This window comes from Dendropsophus ebraccatus, chromosome 8 (assembly GCF_027789765.1).
Source record: "Dendropsophus ebraccatus isolate aDenEbr1 chromosome 8, aDenEbr1.pat, whole genome shotgun sequence".
NCBI classification, from domain to species: domain Eukaryota; kingdom Metazoa; phylum Chordata; class Amphibia; order Anura; family Hylidae; genus Dendropsophus; species Dendropsophus ebraccatus.
Window position 1 is genome coordinate 20,412,660 of NC_091461.1, and position 25,273 is coordinate 20,437,932.

Genomic DNA, 25,273 nt, shown 5'->3' on the forward strand with positions numbered 1-25,273 from the left:
CACTACTGAGTTTGTGATGCCCCAAGTGTATTATCGGGGGTCAGATGTCAGGGGTGATATCCGTATAAGTGAATCTATATCACCCACCCCTAGATATATGGTTATCTTACATCTTTTATCAGAATGATTAATACAATTTCTTTTGTTCATTGTTATAGTCCCCTGAGGATTACAGCCAACAGACGCGCTGAGACAGGTGGGAAACGCGTTGAGACAGACAGTAAGATGTATCATAAGTTTGCCACTGTAGTGGAGGCTGAGCCCCTGTTTGACCTCTCTATTGATAGGTAGTTCTTTGAGGTTATATTTACGTGATTGTGCCATTTTTAAACTCCACTTTTAATCATATATAATAGGTTAATTTTTAATACGTTATTCCGTGAGATATTCTATATTGCTACATTTACATGATATGTTATATACACACACCATTATCGAGTGGTGTATCTTTGATATATAAATCAATGGGTGATAAGTGAGCTCAGAGCAATCACTGACGGATGTCACAAAGAGGTGCTGAAATAACTGAGAGGGGTTTCATTTTATAAAGGAAACATGCATTGTATTATTGTATGTAGTATTGACCTATACATAACCAGATGAGGGTATCAATATAACTGTAGCTGTAAATGTCATCACTGAGAAAGGTTTAGGTCCAAATATCTCATAATATACCTGTATAGGAACCTTTGTTTCCAGAGCTACAAATTCCCTGTCATCTGTCACCACTAGGGGGAGCTATTGCCGTCATAAGCAGCAGGTCACTGTTTAGATAAGGGTAGTCTTTTTTTATCTAACCCCTGTTTTTCTGTAAATTTCTTGTCTGTCCGGGTAGCAACATAGAAGGCCAGAGCCTCAATAACCACCTTCTACCCAAAATGTCATCTATAGTATTATACTGTCCCCCAGCCCAGCACCAGTCTGTTCTGTCCACACTGCACTTTTCCCAGCACTGTGCAATGGCATAGCAGAGAGGAATCGTTCTCTTCTGTGATTTCCAGGAATTCCAGGTGTGAGTACTGCTGGAACATGGCCCAGAATGAGCCACACCAGCTCTGCACCATGCAGGGGACTCTCTAGGGGCTCAATAGCAGCAGTGACAGCATCAAAGTCACATTTTCACCACTCTGAATGACTAATGTAATGAGCCCAGACAGGCTTTTAAAATGTAGGCACATTAAAGCAAACCCATGATGAGCAAACCGAACCTCCCGCATCAAGATTCGTTCCAAACATCAGTACTTTCTAAAAAGTCTCTAAAAAGTTTGTAAAGATGGCCAATGGGCTGCAAGCCATCACCTTGCAACATCATACTTCCTCCTTAAGTATATATGCCGGAGCGCGCCCACTATTCAGCTCCTGATCAGTGAACTGAACCCATGCCTGTTGTAGAGAAAGAGATAGGGAGAGGGAGGTAGCCTAGGAGAGAGAAGGTGGATTAGGTAGAGATGGAAGACAGTTTGTGATAGAGGAAAATAGTTGTGTAATGCGTGTAGCTGTGAAATTGCTCCTGTCACTTTGTGTCTCACTATACACTGTCCACAGCTCTCCTGGGTGATTTTAACCATTTGAATCCCATCAGGTGAACTCTTCAGTGGATAAAAACTGTGATATTTTCAGTGCTTTATAAAAACTCTGTCTGTGGTAAAGTTTGGTGAACCTGCCGAACTGAACTTTTGAAAAGTTCGCTCGTCTCTTATGCCCATTATTAAAAATGTTTTTAAAGTTCCATTAGCATACGTCAAAGCTTTTGATCATTGCTGAGACCTGCACTGATCAGGAGAATGTCAGTCATCTCTGCACAGATAGCCCTATAGATTTTTATAATGGAGTTACATGGATGGAGATCATGGTGACCCGAGAAGAAAAATGCACTACTGTGCACTTATCCCAGGCTATTCTGTTGATTGATTGTGTCCCAGTAAGAAGATCCTGACCAATCAAGATAATAAAATGCTAATTTAGAAAAAAAAACTAATTAAATAACAATCGCCATTTGAATCCCGCAGTCTTCCTGTTCTGTGGGGAAGGTGGAGACGGCCCGAATCCCTCCTGGAAAACAGGGATACAGCCTACGGCTATATTCACACATCGTAAGAGACCGGCCGTTCCGTGACCCAGCTGGGTCAAGATACCGCCGGCCTCTGAAAAGATCATTCCGGCCAGTACTGCAGTACCGGACGGATGATCTTTATGGCCGCAGAGTTCAGAACTCCCCACAGCACATTATGGAGTGAGCAGCCACAGCCGCTCGCTCCACAGTGTGCACTAGCATGGTTTTCTACGGCCGCAATTCAATAGATAGTGGACGCAGAAAACTGACACGTCAGTTTTTTGCGGTGCCGCTAGGGATCCCGGCGGGAGCGAATACCATGTGTATATGCTCCGGCCGGGATCCCATAACCAGCAATGCAATGTATATTCCCCTAATAAACACGGCCGTTGGTTTTACGAAAATATACGTTGTGTGAACATAGCCTATGACTGTTTGCTCACCCTACAGTTGGTTTGCTCATCTCTAGTTAAAATATTTTAAAGAGAACTATCAGTTAGATGAATCTAACCTGCTCCTAGCCCCCTATTATGCAGGAGATGCTGAGGATGAAGGTATATCTCTTACCTTTATCCTCAGTGCCATTCCGGTGCAGTAAGTCATTTGCTTAGGAGCACTGCCCCGTCACCATAGCACTGGGGTGGGCCAAATTGTCAATATGGGGGTGGGCAGTGCTCCTAACAGTCCTACTGGACTGTGGAGCAAATTACTAACTGCACCAGAATGGCACAAAGGATGTAGGTAAGAGACATACCTTCATCCTCGGCATCTCCTGCACAATAGGGGGCTAGATTTGTCTAATCTGCTCATAGTTCCCCTTTAAACATTCAAAATTAATATAAAGAAAAATGAACTCTGTGGTGGAGGATTACATCACAGAAGGCAGTAGCAAAAAAAGATAGATGGATAAAACCAGGACATTAGAAGTAGGACTACACACAGGGTTTGCTTGTAGTCTGTTACTATGGAGACTCATAGTTCTGTATAGTTGCTGTATACATTAAAAATATCTATATTTTTTACTATGTTTAAGGATTCCTTCCTTTTTGTTTTTTTGCACATTGGGGCCATAAGACATTAATGGGTAAGCAGAACATACATACATGCAAGTGTGGAATGAATACAATGTGTCACCCCAAGGTTTATTGGGCAAATGTTATGTTAAATATCAGAGTAGTCCATTATGTATTGTCTCTGCACAGAGCTGATTCACTCAATTACGCCAGATGAACATTTAAAATCCATTAACGTCTTGATAAGAGACGTGATCGGTGATGCAAAATGGACGGGCGTTATCTGGTGAGGGCACGTTCCGTCTGGAGGCAGCGATTTGCAGAAAACAATCAGCGGCGGCCGCTTTCATTAAATAAAGTAGAGCCGGCTACAAATCAGATTATCGTTATTAGGTTTGCTGGACGTTTTAGCCGACAATGCATCGTAAAGGGCAAAGGGCAGCTGCTAAAAGCTAACACTTGCCACTCAAACCGAACGGAAATAACCCGTATAGAGCAGATCTGGGGCAAAGATTACAAACACTAGATCAGGGGTAGGGAACCTTGGCTCTCCAGCTGTTGCAAAACTACAACTCCCATCATGCCTGGACAGCCAAAGCTTTAGCTTTGGCTGTCCAGGCATGACGGGAGTTGTAGTTGTGCAGCAGCTGGAGAGCCAAGGTTCTCTACCCCTGCACTATAGTGTGGTGGAGGCGCAGGAATATGGCCGCTTATATAGCTGAAGTGGATGCAAATGCTGCTAGATGCGTCTATGTATTTTTGGCCCATTTTGCTTTCCAGCAAGCCGGCTTCCGGAGTTTTGGTTCATTTAACATTGAGTTCAGTAGTGTGGGCTGCTGTGCGGGAGGCTCCTTGGGGCGCGATTTTAAGTCGGCCGAAGAAAGCTTGCAGGAATGAACCTCTGCATTTTATTAGTTTGCCTTATGTCGCTACACTTAAGGAGTGACAAATTCAGGTTAATTTGCTAATCACCCTTCACTCTGTCATGTGCAATAGCGTCTTCTGAGCAGCGCTCTTCATTACTGTGGATGGGGTCTGGTATACAGGGAGACTAAGCCCTGGTGCGTTGTCACTTCTGTGTGTCTCATGTATGTATGAACGTGTATGGACTTCTGTGATGTGTATGTATGGGTTTGTGGTAACTGTACACTACCGTTCAAAAGTTTGGGGTCACATTGAAATGGTCTTATTTTTGAAGGAAAAGCACTGTATTTTTCAATGAAGATAACTTTAAACTAGTCCTAACTTTAAAGAAATACACTCTATACATTGCTAATGTGGTAAATGACTATTCTAGCTGCAAATGTCTGGTTTTTGGTGTATCTACATAGGTGTATAGAGGCCCATTTCCATCAACTATCACTCCAGTGTTCTAATGGTACAATGTGTTTGCTCATTGGCTCAGAAGGCTAATTGATGATTAGAAAACCCTTGTGCAATCATGTTCACACATCTGGAAACAGTCTAGCTCGTTACAGAAGCTACAAAACTGACCTTCCTTTGAGCAGATTGTGTTCCTGGAGCATCACATTTGGGGGGTCAATTAAACGCTCAAAATGGCCAGAAAAAGAGAACTTTCATCTGAAACTCGACAGTCTATTCTTGTTCTTAGAAATGAAGGCTATTCCATGCAAGAAATTGCTAAGAAATTGAAGATTTCCTACAACGGTGTGTACTACTCCCTTCAGAGGACAGCACAAACAGGCTCTAACCAGAGTAGAAAAAGAAGTGGGAGGCCGCGTTGCACAACTAAGCAAGAAGATAAGCACATTAGAGTCTCTAGTTTGAGAAACAGACGCCTCACAGGTCCCCAACTGGCATCTTCATTAAATAGTACCCGCAAAACACCAGTGTCACCATCTACAGTGAAGAGGCGGCTGCAGGATTTTGGGCTTCAGGGCAGAGTGGCAAAGAAAAAGCTGTATCTGAGACTGGCCAATAAAAGAAAAAGATTAAGATGGGCAAAAGAACACAGACATTGGACAGAGGAAGACTGGAAAGAAGTGTTGTGGATGGATGAATCCAAGTTTGAGGTGTTTGGATCACAAAGAAGAACGTTTGTGAGAAGCAGAACAAATGAAAAGATGCTGGAAGAATGCCTGACGCCATCTGTTAAGCATGGTGGAGGTAATGTGATGGTCTGGGGTTGCTTTGGTTATGGTAAGGTGGGAGATTTGTACAGGGTTAAAGGGATTCTGAATAAGGAAGGCTATCACTCTGCACCGCCATGCCATACCCAGTGGTCAGCGCTTGATAGGAGCCAATTTCATCCAATAACAGGACAATGACCCTAAACACACCTCCAAATTGTACAAAAACTATTTACAGCAGAAGCAGCAGCTGGTATTCTATCATAGGTAATGGAGTGGCCAGCGCAGTCACCAGATCACCACCCCATTGAGCTGTTGTGGGAGCAGCTTGACCGTATGGTACGCCAGAAGTGCCCATCCAACCAATCCAACTTGTGGGAGCTGCTTCTAGAAACGTGGGGTGCAATTTCTCCAGCTTACCTCAACAGATTAATAGCTAGAATGCCAAAGGTGTGCAATGCTGGAATTGCTGCAACAGGAGGATTCTTTGACGAAAGCAAAGTGTGATGTAAGAACAATGTTATTTCACATACAAATCATTATTTCTAACCTTGTCAATGTCTTGTCTCTATTTTCTATTCATTTCACAACGTATGGTGGTAAATAAGTGTGACTTTTCATGGAAAACACAAAATTGTTTGGATAATCCCAAACTTTTGAATGGTAGTGTATATGTCAAATGAATGGTCTGTATTTACATGTACATGTTGTTGTGTGTTGTATATACCGTGGTTCCTCGAAAATAAGATATTCTTTACATTTTGGCTCTTATAGATGCACTAGGTCTTATATTCAAGCGATGTCTTATTTTTCAACTCACCACAGCACACTCGTACAGAACAGCAGGGACAGTGTACAGTGTGGTGGCTTCCAGCCACCGGGGGGAGCTCACCACAGCAAACTCATACAGCACAGCAGGGACGATGTATGGTATCGTGGCATCCAGTCACCAGGAGGAGCTCACCACAGCACAGCAGGGACAGAGCATATGGTATGGCGGCTTCAGGCCACCAGGGGAAGCTTACCACAGCACGCTCGTACAGTACAGCAAGGACAGCGTACCTCTTGATGCTTGCCTATTTATTTACATGTGACGGCCGCAGCATCGGAGTTGGCAGCATGTCACGGTCTTCATGTCCTGCATGCAGCTGCTATGCAATGGACGTTGAGGTTAGGGAACAACAGCAGCAGGCTAAAAAAAATCACAGCTGCATGGCTTGGTGTTCTGTTTGGCGGGCATGCTTCCAAACAAAAACTTTGCTAGGTATTGCTTTCAGGGAAGGCTTTATATTTAGCAATTCAGCATGAATGATGTAGAATTAAGACACTGTTTAGATATGTAATTACATATGTACATATACAGGTGTATAAAATAAATAAAGGCGTCCCATAAAAGTCCACATACATGCACGTATACATTCATTAAAGGGGTAGTTCACAAAAAAAAATCTTATAAATCAGCTGGTGCCAGAAAGATATATAGATATAAAATTACTTCTATTAAAAATCTCCAGTCTTCCAGTACTTATCAGCTGCTGTATGTCCTGTATGAAGTGATATATTCTTTCCAGTCTGACACAGTGTTCTCTGCTGCCACCTCTGTCCATGTCAGGAACTGTCCAGAGCAGCAGCAAATCCCCATAGAAAACATCTCCTGCTTTGAAATCAGAAACGGTGCTAAATTTATGAAAAATATCTAAAACAAACACACAAAAAAAATCTCCTGCTCTGGACAGCTCCTGACATGGACAGATGTAGCAGCAGAGAGCACTGTAAAAATTACACCACTTCCAGCAGGACATACAGCAGCTGATAAATACTGAAAGACTTGACATTTTTTTTTTATAGAAGTAAATAATAGATGTGTTACTGTCACTCTAATGCTGCCTGAATCATTAGTAAAGGAGTGGTCCCCCAAGGCTTCTCCCTGCTCCACCCACCCCGACTGACAAATCTATCTTTGTTTGAGTAAAGGAAGAGACCTGCCAATCAAGGCAGTATAGAAGCCACTCTGTACCGCCCCTTTGACTCCTGCTTCAGGCAGCACGAAAGTGATGACCACTTCCCTTTAATAACAACTCTAAGAAAAAAAACAAAAACACAACCTTCTTCCTTAATGGCTTATGATGAGTGAGTGAACAATGGATCCGAGGTGTATCAAAATATTAACAGGATCATGTAAGGGCAAGCGCACATGATCTCTAGCGGATACAGATGCTTTGGGTCATTGTCTTGTTGACATAAGCAAATAAACATATAGAATGGTTGAGAAGATTTGTGCTTTGGAACGGCCGCGTCAGAGCCCTGACCTTCACCTTATCAATATGCTGTGGCCTGACCTGATGAGCGCTGTGTAGAGCAGGTTAGAAGCAATGAAACCGTAATATGGTTGTGTCCATGAACCATAATATGGCTGGGAAATTTAGAACTCAGCCACATCTGTATATCTCACATATATTCCTAAGGTGAGATTTATTCTGTGGTTAGGCAACATAAATCAACCTTGCATACTTTTAAAGGGAACCTGTCACCATGAACAAGCTGTGTAATCTAATGGCATAATGTTATAGAGGAGGAAGAGCTAAACAGATTGATATATATCTTTATAGGGGAAAAAAACTCACTATAGCTTGTAACCTATTGATTTTTCCAGGCTCCGAAGTCCAGTGGGAGGTCCTATCATTGAGTGGCACTGGCAGCAGATGTAGTTATTGTTAATCTTTTCCCATAAAGATATATATCAATCTGCTCAGCTCTTTCTGCTCTATAACATGATGCCAATAGATTAGATAGCATTTTTATGGTGACAGGTACCCTTTAAAGGGGTTTACAGCTCTTCCTGCTCTATAACAGGGTGCTAATAGATTAAATAGCATTTTATGGGGTTTTTCGTTTAAAATGGACAGCATAGGGGACAAGAATAAGATTGTGGGGGGTCCAACATCTGTGCCCTCCAGGAGTCTCTAGATTAGCCCCTCGCTCTTTTGTTATGAATGGAGCTGTGGGTCATTGTGTGACCCGCAGCTCCATTCACTCTCTATGGAGACACTGGAAAGAGCCGAGTGCTGTACTCTGTTCTCTACAATGGCTTCATATAGCATGAGTGGAGCTGCAGGTCAACCTTTAAAACATTCAATATAGAGCCATTGTAGAGAACAGAGTACAGCACTCGGCTCTTTCCAGTGTCTCCATAGAGAATGAATGGATCTGCGGGTCACACGCCCCTTAGTGTAAGGGACAAGTAAGTTTGAATCAGAATACCCCTTTAAGGCTTCTTTTTCGGGTAATAGTGCAAAGCAGTAAACGAAGTGTTACAACCTACAAATGGCGCGCCGCGGATGATTAATTTCTGTGGGCGAATGCTCAGACGGAATTTTATTTGGAAAATAATAGATCTTTAAATTCCTTACGTCTACCTCTCTATGTTTTCTCATTATACACATGGCTGCATTGTGTTTGCAGTATTACCAGAACGCTGGAAGGTATCTGAGCAATGTAGTGTTTTCGTTTTTTTTTTGCTCTGGTTAAAAACACATATTGATGAGAGCCGGGATTATGAGTAGGGATCGGAACGTCCATCAGCCTGAAACGAGGGAGGTTTCTGTCATGCACTCATGTCTATATACACGTGTGCTGCAGGCTGCTTTCCATCTACTCCGCTCAGGGGACCTATAATATTGAAATTGTTTCTGTATCCGGCTTTGCTGTGGCGAGTTTTTCTAATGATTTTATAATAGTCTGATATCAGGCTAAAAAATGATATCCCCCTGCCTGAGGCTTAGCTATAGGGGTTGTAGAAGTAGCAAGTGCAGGCATGCCCTTATACCTCCAGCATCCATAAACTATCCAGCAAAGAAGGAATATGACTCATTTAATTGTAAATAATATAACCAGGCCGCTGAAGATATATGCTATAATGGAACATAGCATCATGTATTACCAACAGGGATCTATAGATTTTCTTTACAGAAGGGCACAGTGCTTATGACGTGGGACAGAAATTGCAGGTTGGTGATAGGTTGTGCGGGTGTTCTGCCTAATCCTCTATGTGGGCTAGTCCAGCGCTTCTCAAACTTTTTATACTGGAGCCTCACCCAACAGAGCAAAGAAATGCCGGGGCCTCGCCAGACTGACCAAGAGGATGCCAAGGCCTCACCAGACTGACCAAAAGGATGCCGGGGCCTCGCCAGACTGACCAAGAGGATGCCGGGGCCTCACCAGACTGACCAAGAGGATGCTGGGCCTTACCAGACTGACCAAGAGGATGCCGGGGCCTCACCAGACTGACCAAGAGGATGCCGGGGCCTCGCCAGACTGACCAAGAGGATGCCGGGGCCTCGCCAGACTGACCAAGAGGATGCCGGGGCCTCGCCAGACTGACCAAGAGGATGCCAGGGCCTCACCAGACTGACCAAGAGGGTGCTGGGGTCTGGCCAGACCGAGCAAGAGGATTCCGGGGCCTCATCAGACTGACCAAGAGGATTCCGGGGCCTCACCAGACTGATAAAGGGGATGTTGGGGCCTCACCAGACTGACCAAGAGGATTTTGAGGCCTCACCAGACTGACCAAGATGATGCTGGGGCCTCACCAGACTGACCAAGAGGATTCTGGGGCCTCACCAGACTGATGAAAAGGATGTTGGGGCCTCACCAGACTGACCAGGAGGATGTTGGGGCCTCACCAGACTGAGCAAGAGGATTCTGGGGCCTCACCAGACTGATGAAAAGGATGTTGGGGCCTCACCAGACTGACCAGGAGGATGTTGGGGCCTCACCAGACTGAGCAAGAGGATTCTGGGGCCTCACCAGACTGATGGAAAGGATGTTGGGGCCTCATCAGACTGACCAAGAGGATGCCGGGGCCTCACCAGACTGACCAAGAGGATGCTGGGGCCTCACCAGACTGACCAGGAGGATGCCGGGGCCTCACCAGACTGATGAAAAGGATGTTGGAGCCTCACCAGACTGACCAGGAGGATGTTGGGGCCTCACCAGACTGACCAAGAGGATGCTGGGGCCTCACCAGACTGACCAAGAGGATGCTGGGGCCTCACCAGACTGACCAAGAGGATGCTGGGGTCTTACCAGACTGACCAAGAGGATGCCGGGGCCTCACCAGACTGACCAAGAGGATGCCGGGGCCTCACCAGACTGACCAAGAGGATGCCGGGGCCTCACCAGACTGACCAAGAGGATGCCGGGGCCTCACTAGACTGACCAAGAGGATGCTGGGGCCTCACCATCTGTGGTGGGAGTCTATGCAAAAATACAAACTGTTCCTCAGCCTACCCTTCATTTGTCTCCTTAACTCTGTATAATATTAAAATAAGTACAAAATGAGTCAATAATGTTCCTAAACCAGAGAGGAGTGTTGCAGCCAGGGACAGGACTGTGCAGCTTATGGTAACTTTTGTTACCATTACTGCGTCCCCAGCTGTGCCTCACCAACAACTTGGGGGCGCCTCACAGTTTGAGAAGCACTGGGCTAGGCCCTAATCCAGGGATGGGGAACCTACGGCCCTCAGCTCTTGCAAAACTACAATTCCCGCCATGTCTGGACAGCAAAAACTCTAGCTTTGGCTGTCCTGGCATAATGGGAATTGTAGTTTTGCAACAACCAGAGGGCCATGATTTTGACACCTGTTGTATAGAGTAACATGTATGATTTCTCCTGTACACCGTGGTTACACATTACAAGAGATCCTGCTCCCAATATCTCGTAGCACAACCTTATAAGCAGCTGCAGCATAGAGGACATTATAGAGCAGTATAAAGGTAAAATATAACACTACAGCTTTTGACAATTCTTTATTTCTCTCTACTTCCAGCTCTACCGGTTCTCCCATTTCCATACGCGTCTATGGAAAGCTGTAATCTGACCCTTCAGAACGGATATTCCTTTTAGTCTCTTAAAATGGATTTTGCAGTAAATACAGAGTGAGAAATGCTGGACACAGGTGGGAGGACCTGTTAAGGGATGAAGGGATTTTTCTCTGATAAGATATATTACAAAGTTTCTTATATACACTGGTACTGGTACTGCAAAGTTTGTAGAAAGTTTGATAACCATTTAACTACAGTGGTGTGCAAGGCAGAAGGTAAAGCTTTAGGACTAGAACCTAAGTCAGTATTCCTTAAACTCTTGCAAAAAAAAAAAAAAAAAATTCTTTCAAGTCAACTGGTGCTAGAAGTAGCCAGAGATTTGTATTTTATTTCTGTTATAAAAAATCAAGTCTTCCAGTACTTATTAGCGGCTGTATGTCCTACAGGAAGTGGTGTATTCTTTATAGTCTGGAGAGCAGGAGAGGTTTTCTATGGGGATTTACTACTGCTCTGGATAGTTCCTAACACAGACAGAGGTGGCAGCAGAGAGCATTATGTCAGACTGGAAAGAATACACCACTTTCTGCAGGACATACAGCAGCTGATAAGTACTAGAAGTCTAAAGATTTTTTTATAGAAGTAAATCACAAATCTCTGTCACTTTCTTACATCAGAAGTATGAATGCAACCTTTCGTAACCTATACAAAGTGTCCTCCTTTTAGGGGTCACTACTTGTGTCCATTGACAGAGTGCAGGCTGCCATAAACAAGATGATAGCATTATATAGGGGGAAATGCATAGTTTTTGTAACAATAAAATCCTTGAGAAAACCAAAATAGAAAGGCGTAGGTTGGTGGTCCCTGATTACGGACACAGAGAACATGGAGTTCTATGAAGCCCCCGGTTAGATTGCGGTCACTGTAAATCTCCACCGTGATTATTACGCTATCTAAATAATCCATATAATAATGCTTTAATAGCGCGTCGCCCTGGCATAGCCGCATACGGCCGGGCTCACTTTCATAAACACATAACAGTAATTGCCTCCTGATTTGTGCTCGGAAATAATGTAACTTGTGTTACTCTACAATGGAGTGCTATTAAGAAACTGCAGCCTTTAATTGTTGCCTTGAAACGCACCTTGGAGACCAATTCTGTTAAGGACAAATTATATCCTTAAAAATAGGGAAGTTAGCGGGAATCCATTGGAAGGAACGCTCAAAGACATTAACAGATCCAGGGTGAATAATATCTGTAAAATATGACGGGTAACTCGCTACTCTACCTTAGGTGTAATCTATCAGCCGGGCCCAGGAGAGCTGTGCCAGTCCTAACAAATATTTACAGAAGATCAGTGCTTCTCAATTCTAGTCCTCCGGCCTCACCAACAGGTCATGTTTTAAGGATATCCCATACAAAGATCACCTGTGATAATACCTGATGCACTGAGTATAATTATAACACCTGTTAAATACTGAGGAAATCCTCAAAACCTGACCTGTTGGTGAGGCCTGAGAACTAGATTTGAGAAGCACTGCCTTAGACTATGGTTATAACCAGTTAGCGTCTCAGCCAACTATTGAAAATCTTACTTACAGTAGTCAAAGTTGGGCAGAAAAGTTGACAATATTATGGTATGAGAGAAGGCCATATTAGTGGCATAACAGGAAGCAAGGAGGTTTTCTATAGGGATTTGCTTCTGCTCTGGAAAGTTCCTGACATGGACAGAGGTGGCAGCAGAGAGCACTGTGTCAGACTGGAAAGAATGCACCACCTCCTGCAGGACATACTGCAGCTGATAAGTACTGGAAGATTGGAGATTTTTTAATAGAAGTCATTTACAAATCTATATAACTTTCTGACACCAAACTACTTTGATCTCTGGAGTACGCCTTTAAGACAATCTCAATCCTTTAAACAGCCATTTTCTAAGGGCCCCTATTACACGGGATGACTATCGTGTGAATTATCGTCATGTCATTCAAATTAAATTATATTATCATTTCGCGTAATGGTGCGTTTACATGGAATAAATATCGTTCGAATTTTCGCAATAACAATCGCATTTGAGCGATAATCGGCTTGTGCAAACACAGCAAACGATCAAGCGACGAGCGAGAAATCGTTCATTGTGATCTTTCAACATGTTCTCAAATGGTCGTTGGTCGCTCGCTAAAAATTCGCAGGTTGCTTCATGGTAACAGTTTTTCGAAGATTCACCCTATGTGTGAAATGGGCTTAAGCGGTCTTAACAATGATCGCAATAACGATTTTTCTAACGATTCTTCTAACGATTTATTTGGCTAAATGCTGATTGTTATAAAAACCAAATTGTTGCTTCAAAATCGTTAAAACGATTGGGCGAATTGTCGCTTTGTGTAAATGGACCATAAATGCTGGTAATGATCAAACGACCAACGAGAAATCGTTTAGCGCTCCTTTGGTGCTGACCCCAAAATCATCGTTAACGTTTGTTAATCGTTGGCTGTAGTTCCACATCATTCCTTCATTTGCCAGGATTAGAGAGAGTAAACGATTGTAGTAACGAACGACTATTGTTCTGTGTAATATGGGGAACGATTTTAGGTTGACAATAAACAATCTCGTTTGTGATTATCGTTAATCGTAAAAAATCGCCTAATCGGACCCTAAAAGACAGGTATTATATATTTTACCTCCTTATCATCTGCCTGGCCCTGTGTGTATGCAAAAGAGGAGTCCGTGGAGCCTCATTGAAGAGTCTCAAAACACAGGACTAGCCAGATATCCCTCCGGGAAGGACCCAGCCAAGTGGCAGCTCCTGTTAGGAAACCACCAAATCCACCATATTAAGTGGCCCTATAAGTCAGTGTAATGACAAGGGATAAACCAAGGCTAGGCAACACCCCGAAACAGCTGTCTGTGGATGGTTACCTAGCCTTGGTTTATCCCTTGTCATTACACTGACTTATAGGGCCACTTAATATGGTGGATTTGGTGGTTTCCTAACAGGAGCTGCCACTTGGCTGGGTCCTTCCCGGAGGGATATCTGGCTAGTCCTGTGTTTTGAGACTCTTCAAAGAGGCTCCACGGACTCATTTGGCTGTTCTCCCTGAGTTCAGCAATCTGTTTCTCTTATGGCCCTGTGTGTAGCCCGGAGCACGATATCTAGCTGAACGATTTAAGAAAAGGCGGCTAGGGGCATGTTGAAATGCGAATGCCTCTCCTCTATAATCCTTTTATATCAGGAAATCAGACACATGTACATATTGTATACAAACGCAAACTTTAGTTTAATTAACACGTTCCTCGCATTGTTATCACACAGCAGATGGCTGTATTCAATGAGAGCGCCACCAAAATAAAATTAATTAGTCTTATCTCTTTTTGTTGCTAAGGACGAGTGGAACGTGTTCTTCAAAAGTCTTTCTGTTCCGTCAAAGGGAGACAGTAAACTGTCTAGGAGGCAAATTACTGTTTTTATGAATGAGATGATAAATAATCATAGACACTCTGTATACCGCAGATTTGAAGACTTTAAAAAAAAAAAAAAAACAAGGAAAAAATTAAAAACTGATGTGTGTAATACCATATTTCCCCTGTGGAGGTGCTGCAGGGATGCTGAACACTAAGTATGATTTTAAGCAGCAACTTTTTGTAAAAAAATAAAATAATAATATCCATGGGGATAATTTTGTAAAAATTGACCTATATAGGATTCGACCAATTCAAAAAGAGGTACTGCAGCGGCTACCCAATATGAAATATATGCTAGCGCCCTATTGTGTATGTTTGCAGCTTGTGTTTGGGCTGCATCTCTTTGCGTCTCTATGATTAGTCATGCCCTAAGTGATGTGCCACAGCTGTAAAATGCCTAAAAGTCACTCATTTTTGTGCCAACCAGGGTGACGAAGCTTCATAAAGGCCATATTAGATGGCCCGACTGTAAGCGAGCTCTGATCCTATCACATGGCTCAATAATGATGCCTGTGCAGATCTTGCTGTAAAGGGGCAAAATAATAAAGATGTTGCTTACCTCTCCACGCTCCCCCCGGTGTCCTCCTGTCTAGTCTCTACATACTCCGCTGACCGCAGCCGCCAATAACACTTTAGAACCTGTTTCTACAGTGACAGGCCACTACTCAGCCAATCACTGAATGAGACTGGACAGTGCCGTGTGCAGTGATTGGCTGAGCAGGCTGTCACTGCCGTGTTGGGTTTAGCGGCGGGTGTGGTCAGCTGGGTACACTGAGACAAGGCAGGAGGACACCGGGGGAGCATGGAGAGGTAAGCATCATCTCAGTTATTATACACCGAGTACAGCCAGGCATCAGCAATAACATGGAGCATTGGGCGGCCGCTGATTTTTAAACTTGTTAAAAAACAACGATCAGCCGACGAGTGAATGATTACTTGCTCCTTGGCTCATTGTTGTCTTTATTACACAGAGCGATAAGGGCCTGATTTGCCAGATAATTGCTCCGTGTAATAGGGCCCTAAGTGTTTAAAAATCAGAAATGTATAGTATATTAGCAATGCTCCCATATACATGGATGACACAGGACTTGTGAATGCAGCCTTAGAATTGTCCACACTAAGATTTTGGGGGGAAAATCCACACAATATCCATGCAGAAATTTACCTATAGTGCAGATTTCAAGTCTGGTGTCTGAAATGCTGAGTGTTTAAAATTCATACCACAGGTTAATTTCCACACAAATTTTGTTGCCAATTTTCACCACTTTTTTTAACATGATTTTACCAACTTTGATACAAAGTTTTCACACAGAAATTCCACAGCGTTTCTGCTACAGTGCCCTGGATTTCAAAGTGCTGTAGATATGATAAGGGGTTAACATACAGAAAGAATTTAACAAAATCTTAAAAACATCATGAATAAAGTAAGTGACAGAGACTGGTGCAAAGGGAGAGCCCGCAAGGGCTTAGAGAAGGAGATAGGACCCTACCTGCCAGGGCTTATATAGGGGGAGAGGACCCTACCTGCAAGGGCTTATATAGGGGGAGAGGACCCTACCTGCAAGGGCTTATATAGGGGGAGAGGACCCTACCTGCAAGGGCTTATACAGGGAGAGAGGATCCTGCCCATGGGGGCTTATATAGGGGGAGAGGACCCTACCTGCAAGGGCTTATATAGGGGGAGAGGACCCTACCTGCAAGGGCTTATATAGGGGGAGAGGACCCTACCTGCAAGGGCTTATATAGGGGGAGAGGACCCTACCTGCAAGGGCTTATACAGGGAGAGAGGATCCTGCCCATGGGGGCTTATATAGGGGGAGAGGACCCTACCTGCAAGGGCTTATATAGGGGGAGAGGACCCTACCTGCAAGGGCTTATATAGGGGGAGAGGACCCTACCTGCAAGGGCTTATATAGGGGGAGAGGACCCTACCTGCAAGGGCTTATACAGGGAGAGAGGATCCTGCCCATGGGGGCTTATATAGGGGGAGAGGACGCTGCCTGTGAGAGAGCTCTGACTGCATGGGCATATACAGGGGAGAGGACCCTTCCTGCGAGGGCTTATATAGGGGGAGAGGACCCTGCCTGCAGGAGCTTATATAGGGGGAGACGACCCTGCCTGCAGGAGCTTATATAGGGGGAGAGGACCCTGCCTGTGAGGGCTTATATAGGGGGAGAGGACCCTGTCTGCGAGGGCTTATATAGGGGGAGAGGACCCTGTCTGCGAGAGAGCTCTGACTGCATGGGCATATATAGGGGAGAGGACCCTGCCTGCGAGGGCTTATATAGGGGGAGAAGACCCTGCCTGCGAGGGCTTATATAGGGGGAGAGGACCCTTCCTGCGAGGGCTTATATAGGGGGAGAGGACCCTTCCAGTGAGGGCTTATATAGGGGGAGAGGACCCTGCCTGCGAGAGCTTATATAGGGGGAGAGGACCCTGCCTGCGAGAGAGCTCTGACTGCATGGGCATATATATGGGAGAGGACCCTGCCTGTGAGGGCTTATATAGGGGGAGAGGACCCTGCCTGCGAGGGCTTATATAGGGCAAGAGGACCCTGCCTGCGAGGGCTTATATAGGGGGAGAAGACCCTGCCTGCGAGGGGTTATATAGGGGGAGAGGACCCTGCCTGCGAGGGCTTATATAGGGCGAGAGGACCCTGCCTGCGAGGGCTTATATAGGGGGAGAGAACCCTGTCTGCGAGGGCTTATATAGGGCAAGAGGACCCTGCCTGCGAGGGCTTATATAGGGGGAGAAGACCCTGCCTGCGAGGGCTTATATAGGGGGAGAGGACCCTGCCTGCAGGAGCTTATATAGGGGGAGACGACCCTGCCTGCGAGGGCTTATATAGGGGGAGAGAACCCTGTCTGCGAGGGCTTATATAGGGCAAGAGGACCCTGCCTGCGAGGGCTTATATAGGGGGAGAAGACCCTGCCTGCGAGGGCTTATATAGGGGGAGAGGACTCTGCCTGCGAGGGCTTATATGGGGGAAAGGACCCTGCCTGCGAGAGAGCTCTGACTGCATGGGCATATATATGGGAGAGGACCCTTCCTGCGAGGGCTTATATAGGGAGAAAGGACCCTGCCCACGAGGGCTCACATAGGAAGGGAGGAGCCTGTCCCTCAGTACCACAGTGTTTTTTTTACTTTAGTAGGAAAAATGGCACCCCATAATTGAAGTCTATATTTTTAATATTCTATTTGTGAATCTGTGGAATTGTAATGGGGGTAAGCAGGGGCGGTCTTGGCATTTCTGGGGCCCCAAGCGAAGTTATGTCTGGGGCCCCCCCCTCGACACACGTTCCAAAACAATAGACCGCTGTGTGTTGCCCCCAGTAGTATATACCCCTTGTGCGCTACCGCCAGTAATATATACTCATTGTGTGCTGCCCCCAATAGTATATACCCCTTGTTTGCTTCCACCAGTAGTATATAGACCCCTGTGGGTTCCCCCAGTTATATATAGCCCCCCTGTGTGCTGCCCCCAGTTGTATATACCCCTGTGTGCTCCCCCACTAGTATATAGGCCCCCTGTGTGCTCCCTCAGGGGTATTTAGCCCCCCTGTGTGCTCCCTCAGGGGTATTTAGCCCCCCTGTGTGCTCCCCCACTTGCATATAGACCTCCTGTGTGCTCCCCCACTTGGATATAGACCTCCTGTGTGCTTCCCCACTTGGATATAGACCCCTGTGTGCTCCTCCAGTAGTATATAAACCCCCTGTGTGGTTCCCCCAGTAGTATATAAACCCCCTGTGTGCCCCACCAGTATTATATAGACCCCTTGTGTGCTGCCCCAGTTGTATACAGACCCCTGTGTGCTCCCCCAGTTATATATAGACCACCTGTGTGCCTCACAAGTAGTATATAGACCCCCTGTATGTTCCCCCAGTAGTATATAGCCCCCCTGTGTGCTCTCCCACTTGGATATAGACCTCCTGTGTGCTCTCCAAGTTATATATAGACCCCATTCTGCTGCCCCAAGTAGTATATAGACCCCTGTGTGCTGCCCCAAGTAGTATATAGACCCCTCTGTGAAGCCCCAGTAGTCTATAGCCCCCCTGTGTGCTCCCCCTGTTATATAGCCCCCCTGTGTGCTCCCCCTAGTTATATAGACCCCCGATGTGCGCTCCCCAGTTAAACAGACCCCTGTGTGCTCCCCCCTCCCATATAGTGTATAACACAATAAAACAAACACTTATACTCACCTGGGTCCGGGCGTCTCCTCTTCTCTTCACTCTTGTGGCCACAGGAAGGGTTTTCCCTGCGATCACAAGAGGCCGCACTCCCCTTGTCCTGGCGCCGATGCTCCAGTGATACGAGTGCTCATAGTTACAGTTCAGATGGCAGCAGCGAGCGCGGCAGCGGCCCTGTCTAGCGGTCTTGAGCACAAGAGCGGGACGTGGGGGCCCCCCTGGATGTTGGGGGCCCCAAGCGATCGCTTGGGGTGCTTGGTGCCAAAGACCGCCACTGGGGGTAAGGACAGGATACCATCACTGGGGTGTCGTAATAGGGAGTTGTGGGTTCAGCTCAGATTTCTTTTTGTCCATTCTTACTGTGGCTCAGCAGCCTGAAATTAATACAAAGAACGTGCGGAACATTATGAATAAAACAAAAGGTCAAGGGCCCGGCTCGCTGGAGCTCACAGGGAGAAGTGTGAAAGGCATTACTAAATATTTCAATGGTGTTATTGGAAAAGGCGATGATGGTTCACCGATCTCCGGAGACCAGAAAAACGATTAGTGAACAAATTATTAGTAAATGCAATAAAGATTAAAAAAAAATCAATATGTCCATTACCTGGAGGAAAACCAAAAAATTGCTCCTACCCTCCTGAGCAGGACAAAGATATGTTATTAAATATCTCTAGCTTCATGACAACTTTCAACCAAAAACGTCCAGGGAAATGTAATACAATTTGCACTGCAGACACTAGATCTTTCGACTTTTCTTTCGTGTCAGGAAGGCCGTCGTCTTATGCACTTTTTGTGTCTTTTTTTTTTTTTTTTCAAGGAACCTGTCCAATTGAAAATGCAGTCCAAGTAAGCCATTATCTTACACAGTAGGAGAAGCTGAGCCCCAACCTTCATTGCTTTTGATAGCTAGAATGCCTCATTCAAGTTTTTGGAAAAAGATAGATTTTGTATACTTACCAAAAGAACCTGTGATCCGTTTCATGCTGCCTGAACTACAGTTCAACAGGGTGTTCCCTAGCAGATTCTCCTGGCTCCTCCAGCCTTGATTGATAGATCTCACCTGGTTTGGTTATAGGCAGGGGTGTAACTACCACTGTAGCAGCCACAGCCAGAGCGACCCACTACATCAGGGGGCCCTGTTGCCCGCTCCTGCAATACACTGCGCCCCCTGAGCTGTCATCATTTGCAGCACCAGGTGGCCAAGCGGACGAGCGCTTGTACTTATGACTAGACTTGACTAGGGTTTACTATGGGGCCCAGCCATTTTTAGTTCCGTCCCTGGGTATAGGGGGAAGATCTGTCAATCAAGGTCACCAAGGCAGGCAGACGCCACCAGAAACTTTCAGCGAATTAGTGATTTTAAATCCAATGGTGTCAGAAAGTTTATATAGATTTGTAAATTACTTCAATTTAAAAATCTAATCTTCCAGTACTTATCAGCTGCTGTATGCCCTGTATGAAGCATGACACAGTGCTCTCTGCTGCCACCTCTGTCCATGTCAGGAACTGTCCAGAGCAGAAGAGGTTTTCTATGGGGATTTTCTACTGATCTGGACAGTTCCTGACATGGACAGAGGGGGCAGCAGAGAGTACTATTGGTGACTATACACACTCATGCAGAATTTATATTTATTATAGAACAAATAATTGTAACAATTTCAGGACAATACAGGACTAGGAGGAACACATAGCTGTAAGGTGTTAGGTCCTGTTCTGGTATTCTAGAACACCGCATTGCAGTGGTGAGGCTGGTGGTGAGCGACACAAAGATTTTGTAATTGTCCCCAAAATGAAGCGAATCAGCGAAATTGAATTAGACCCAATGTTAGTGGTGGACAGAAATGATCTCACACTTCAGAACTCGCGCAAATAAAAACCCTGGGACCGGAAAGAAGAAAATCAAGGGATGAAACTCACGGTAAATTCCACTCATTAGTATTCAATCACACAAAATTAGGTAGCAATTAGATGCCTAATATCCAGGAACATGATTATTGTTTCTCGTCGTAATCAGATGCGGTGTTCCTATAATTACTACTCAACATAGCTACACAGCAGTGACCCAGATACTCTCTGACAGTCTACTCCAAGCTGGAGAGATGTCACTTGAAAGTGAATTAATTGCAAAACTTAAAGAAGCAAACTGGAGAGTGTCAACATGAAGTGCAATCAACATCGTATCCATCACTTTCCTGACTGTATTTGATTACAAATCATCGTTATTCCAATACCCCCTACCACTCATAGGTATGTTGTGGATGCAAAACATTTTTGCTAAACATATTTTTTTCTATTGATCTATTAAAACTTTTTGCTCAGTTTCTTTTCTACAGCCTTTTCATATTCACTTATAGTAAAGGCCGCTGTATTTTGTTCAATGAAATCCATCAAAAGCCTGTGTTCTGACCTGAACTTTTTGCTAAGCAAACTTTTTAGCTGGTTGCTAGAAACTTACCTGGCCATGGTCCAAGGTTTTTTGCAGCTGGAACTTCACCCCTGAACTCTGGAAGCACACTCCAGCAACATTATAGTGAACACATTGCAAGAGCGCACTCTGGATCATCTTTCCCCCCAGCCGTGTGACATCATGGATACTCATATTAACTCTCGCTAGCTATTAGTCTTTCTTGTAAAGTGTGCTACGTGCCCTCTTTTGTCTTTGCTCTCTGTCTGCTATACCTGGTTACCTGACTTAACCTTCGACCTCGCTACTTGGATTCTGATTTTATACCGCATTGCTCATGTGGATTTCATCTTGGCCTGTTTGATTACCCTTGTGTTTGTTTGTCTTTGTCTCTGTTCTGTGTCTCTCGTATTAGCAGATCCGGGACTGTCGCCAAGTTTTCTGCAGTCGCCTTTGGCTGTCCGAGGAAAGTAGGCAGAGACAGTGGGTGGGGACAAGTGCAGGGCTCACTGTCTGTTTCTACACTGTCCCTCCCTTGGCCAAACTCTACCTGAGGTTGTGACATTGAATATATAAAAATCAAGTTTGATACGGTTAGGAAAGGTTAGGTTGGGGCTGGAAAGAAAACTCATCAGGACAGCATCATTGATGGAGTTCAGCGAGAATGAGACAGTAATACTGACATTTTGCTCAGTTTCTTTTCTACTATTCAAGTGTTTTTCCACCAACACCTGCCAGATGTAATTCTGTATCTAGGAATTTGTCTCTTCTTGCCTTATCTGCGTGTAGAAATCTCACACTGTTAGGTGCGAGTCTCTCTCTCTCTCTCCTTAGTTTTCCTATTCCAACCAATACCTTGCTGACTCAGCAAGAAAATCCCCTTAATTCAATTATTGTATCTATTCCTGCTCTTTCCCATCCTTTCAGGGGACAGTCAATAACTTTCATTACAGGTACAGATTTCTGGACCTAGTAATAATATAAACTGATCGATCCTGGAGTCTCCCCAATAATAGCCTGGCGGATCAGTACAAGTTAATGAGAAGATCGCAGCACAATGAGCAAGGTCAGCAGAGGGTCTGGTCTATCACTGAAAATGATCCATTGTATTGATCTTCTCTGTTGTATCAATGACTTCCTGACGGGAATGTAGCGACTTAGACTGGTGATCACCCGCACTATTCTAAACTATTACCAAACTTACATGGCGTAATACAGCGAGAGATGATAGCAGAAATTCACAGCGTGGCATGATGACTGCTGAGATGTTATTTTCTGTAAACAACCTGTGATTATATTTATACGTCAGGTTTCGAGGGACCTTGTGCTTCCTCAGGGACCCACACTGTCACCTCTGGCTCCCAATATCTGTATGATTGCCAAATTAAAAAAACAACAACAACTTTTTAATAGTGTTGAGCAAAGTTGCCGAACTGTTGGGCAAAGTTCTCCAAATCTAAACGCTTGCCATTTGACTCCCGCCAGCTGGAGAAGTTGGGTGCAGCCCTAGGGCTGCTGGGAAAACATGGAAACAACCTGTGTCCTATGACTGTGTTCATGCTTTTCAGGACAACCTAGCATGGCATCCAACTTCTCCATCTGCTGGGAGTCAAATGCCAAGTGTTTGCATTTGGAGAAAGTTGCCAAACAGTTCTGCAAGTTTGCCCAACACTACTTTTTCCTCAATGAAACACGTGATAAAGGCAAAATGTGGATTTAAAGTAAATTTTCTTAACCTTGACTAAAAAATATGCTGCAATAAGTGTTGAGTAAACCTGTCAAAGTGTTCGGGTTTGGCAATGTTATCCAAAGCCAAATTCTCCGCTCTGTGTTTGATTCTCTGCGGCTGCAGAAGTTGGATACCACTCAAGCCTGCTAGGAAAACGGATTACAATAGTTTTGCCATGATTTGCAAAAAATCTCAGCTTTTTTACCACAATTTTGCACAAATCAGGGCACTATAACATTATCTATCCTGTACTATGAGCACCAGGCTAGTGCTGCCATAATTACAGTGGAGTGGGGGGGACCCAGGCTTGGTGAACAGCCCGGGCCTATGGTAAGGTTAATCCGGCCCTGTCTATGACCTATGGATTCCAGGACTCTCTAGGGCGGCATTCAACTTCTGCAGCCTCGGGGAATCAATCTCAGAGCATTGGGCTTTGGATAATTTTGCCAAATCCGAATGTTTTGATAGCTGAACTCATAGTAGTAAGTACTGATTCAGGGCAGTGCCCTTTTAGTTAGCTACAATGTTAAAGAAGGCTATGAAAGCCCCCATTGCTAAGGAACTGTGTATGGGGTACTCTCTAAATCGGAGAGGCTACAGGCAGATATAAGCTCTAGCACTAACAGAACCTTGCATACTCCATCGTGCAGAATGGCAATGCACCACGGGCATCTCTGTGGCATGGGTGCAACTATAGGAGATAAAAGTACCCAAAATAATCCACACACCCTGGAACCTCAATGCTGCCACCAATTAAGAAGATGGATGCAGTCCTAGGGCTGCCAGGAAAACATGGATAAAGCCTATGGCTTATGGCTGTATCCATGTTTTTCTGGCCTCTCTAGGGCTTCCTCACTTATATTCAAATGCTGAACAATTGAGTTGCGCTCATCTTTAGTCATAGCGCCATAACTCCCATAGAGTCCTCCACGCTATCTGCAGCGAACACGAGCCTTGCAAACTGTGCGTATTGCATCAAGGCTATTGGGTGGTGATGTAGCAGAGCTAATAGCTGGGATATTATGAGGATATGGTGAACCATTTCTGGAAACCAGAATTATAGAGCACTACTGCAGGATTTAACCATTTATTACCCCACATAAGATGAATAGCCCATGTGTATATCTACAGTTCCAAGTGGTAACATCAGGGAATAGAAAAAACGGGATATTATGGACAATTTTATTTCAAAGCGTCTTCTTTGCTCGGTGTTCTCTTGCACAGACTTGAGAAAGGTAATTGAATTTCAAAGCAATTCTGCTGACTTATCAGCCAGACGCAGGTAGCAGGATAGCAGGTTGGCTTCTCCATGCTGCAGAGACGGGCACTGTGCTCTTGTCACTATGGTAGTAAAAAAAAAAAAAAAATTCAGAGGACAATAGAAGAATAAGAGGAAACAGGCTTGATTACCTGCCATGGACGTTCAGTAAAGAGTTGTATGTGCCTCCTAATGGAAACAGTAAAGGGAGGACTCAAGGATGGATAATGCGATCTGAGAATGGGAAACATTTCGGCAGAAAGGAATTAGTGCTTTATGTAATTGTTATTTCAGAGAATGGCTTGTCATTGGTGACACCTTCGGGAACGGAGACAGAAACCATATAAAAGTTCATACTGTTTCTGTGACATTGACTGAAGTTTACCATATATATGAACTGCTATGGAAATACATAGGTAGTGATTGGAGTGGTTGCTGAGCTGGGTCCCCGATCAACCACCACAATCAAGCAAAGCAGCTCCTATATACAAGAAAATAACTACTATAATACTGCTCCTAAATACAAGAAAATTACTATAATACTGCTCCTGTATACAAGAATATAACTACTATAATACTGCTCCCTATATACAAGAATATAACTACTATAATACTGCTCCTATATACAAGAATATAGGTACTATAATACTGCTCCTATATACAAGAATATAGGTACTATAATACTGCTCCTATATACAAGAATATAACTACTATAATGGTTCAGGGAAGAAAAAGAGTGCTGCACCTCACACCTATGGCTGATACTAGTACCTCTCGGCTGCATAAAAAACATCAGAATTCTGTATGTGAATTGATCAAGCCACACTGCCCCATGTACCTCGTGCAGGTATCTGATACACATGGGTCCCTACACTAAGTCCACACTGTGCCGGTCAGTGACCACCACCCCCGCAGGCGTGCACAGTCAGGGAAGGGAGGCCATGGAACGGCCCTGTAACCCCCATGCCACAGGACCAGTCCCAAAAATGCCACACCAAAACCCAGCCAGCACCACCGGCGGAGGAAGCTGCCCCCAAACAGCACAAGTCTGGATAAGGTATTGCACTCACCATAGCTATCAAAGATAGAATGGGACAGACAGGAGGGATTAAAACCATGAGCACTCAGGTGTCTCCTGCTAATTGCGGTCATGTGGGTCTCACCAGGAGGAGTGCAAAACACGGAGAAAAGAGAGAAACAAAATATGGTTCAGGGAAGAAAAAGAGTGCTGCACCTCACACCTATGGCTGATACTAGT

General features: G+C 44.7%; 1 protein-coding gene across 5 annotated transcripts in view; it reads left to right on the top strand.

Moving 5' to 3' along the window:
• The window catches only part of ZMAT4 (zinc finger matrin-type 4), a 333,551-nt gene that overhangs the window by 38,223 nt on the left and 270,055 nt on the right, over nucleotides 1-25,273 (top strand). For all 5 annotated transcript variants that reach the window (XM_069978910.1, XM_069978907.1, XM_069978908.1 and 2 more), the window contains one exon: nucleotides 159-196. The gene's annotated coding sequence lies outside the window, so the exon portion shown is untranslated. The remainder of the gene's footprint in view (nucleotides 1-158; nucleotides 197-25,273) is intronic.